General features: G+C 51.2%; 1 pseudogene; it reads right to left on the reverse strand.

Annotated features, from left to right (window-relative positions):
* Window positions 1-390: 390 nt before the first annotated feature.
* LOC112835228 (adenylate kinase 2, mitochondrial pseudogene) lies at window positions 391-1443 on the reverse strand (annotated as a pseudogene).
* Window positions 1444-1757: the final 314 nt, after the last annotated feature.

Consider the following 1757-nt stretch of genomic DNA (forward strand, 5'->3'; position numbering starts at 1 on the left):
CCCTTCCCACATCGTGGATGCAAGATGGTAAGAGTGCAGGGATGCTGGGTGGCTGCTGGGAGCTGACCCATGAGAAAGGGTGGACCGGCAAACAGCAGTGTGTCGTTAGGAGGGAGGTCAGCCTCGCCTTCCCCACAACTCCAGTAAACGTGATTGGCTGAGCCACCGCCCCCATGAGACACCCCCCCCCCACCCCATCTCTTTCCGACGTGGAGATGATCTTTTGTCTCATGGTGCAGAGAACCAGGGCCAGGAGTCAAACCCCCGCCCTGTTCCAAGCTTTCAGAAAGACAGAACAACAGTTTGACTTCCTGCATTCTTAGGCTGGCAACCCATGAGGCTCTGAGATAAAAACTGAGGTCTCAGGGCATTTGGCTTTAAAATATATTGTCACCAATCCACAGTAAATGAAACCTGGATTCCTCAGAAACAATACTGCACCTCCCTATTTCTATTTACAGCCTTTAATGTGGTTTTTTTTTTTTTTAATTTCACCCCTCCTCTGTACTTTCTCAGACTCCTCTAGGACGTGTGAAAGAGATGGCCTCACAACCACATTGCTGCTCTTCGTTACTCCTTTTGGGCCCTCCTCATTCCTCCCTCTCCATCCTCACCCTGACCACCCCTCCCCTCTGCCCAGCACCTAAAGAGCAGGGATCACGCCGCGGGGTGATGAAGAGTGGTGCAGTCTCGCCTGGCCTTCTGTTACTAGGATGTGGCTTTGGAGAAGGCCGCTAGGATGCTGGCAAACACGACGTCAGGGGTCTGGGTGGCGTCGATGACAGAATGGATCCCTCGTTTCCTGTAGTACTCCACCAGCGGGGTGGTCTGAGTGTGGTAGGCCTCCAGGCGGATTTTCAAGGCCTTCTCATTATCATCTGATCGGCAGACCAAGGGTTCCCCAGTGATGTCATCTTTCATGTGTTCCTTTGGGGGGTTGAACTCCTCGTGGTAGGAACGGCCACTCAGAGGGTGAATCAGCCTTCCTGTGATTCTTCGGATCAGCAGAGAGTCCGGGATGCTGAATTCAATCACAGAGTCAAGCTTCTCTTTCCTCTTCTCCATGAGGTCATCGAGCATTTCTGCCTGCCTCACGGTCCTAGGGAAGCCATCTAGAAGAAAACCATTCTTGCATCGAGGGGTCTCCAAATTCTTCTCAATGAGCTCCACTACCATTTCATCGCTCACCAGCTTTCCAGCATCCATAGTGGCCTTCAGCTTTTTTCCCAGTTCTGAGCCAGACGCCACCATGGCCCTCAGCATGTCCCCAGTAGCCAAATGGCAGACACAGAAGTTTTTGGCCAATTTGGGTGCCTGGGTACCCTTGCCGGCCCCGGGCGGCCCCAGCAGCACGGCCTGGATGCCTTTAGGACACTCTGTGGCCGCTTCAGACGCGGGGACGTTGGGAGCCATGGCCGCCAAGACTCTCTCCGCTCAACCCGCCAGCACCAGTGACAATTTTTTTCACCAAGAACCCAATGATCTGACTTATTAAGTTCCTTAAGCTAGAGGGTCAGATCACTCAGGGCATTTACTTGTGTCCTCATGGGATTTAAATAAAGATGACACATTAGCAGGCTTATCAGGTATGAACATTCACAACATTCTGTTTGGGTAATGGCACAGGTGACTCATGATGCAGTAATAATGTCCAAGGCCATCCTATTTTGGAGGATAGCTTTTTTCATTAGAGACATTTCAGTGTTCAGTAAGGACAGGCTTTGTTGACTAACATTTAAGGATTGTTGGGTGAATTT

The sequence above is a fragment of the Callorhinus ursinus genome, unplaced genomic scaffold (genome assembly GCF_003265705.2).
Source record: "Callorhinus ursinus isolate GAN/ISIS: 27379988/994484 unplaced genomic scaffold, GSC_fseal_2.0 scaffold11, whole genome shotgun sequence".
In the NCBI taxonomy this organism is placed as follows: Eukaryota; Metazoa; Chordata; class Mammalia; order Carnivora; family Otariidae; genus Callorhinus; species Callorhinus ursinus.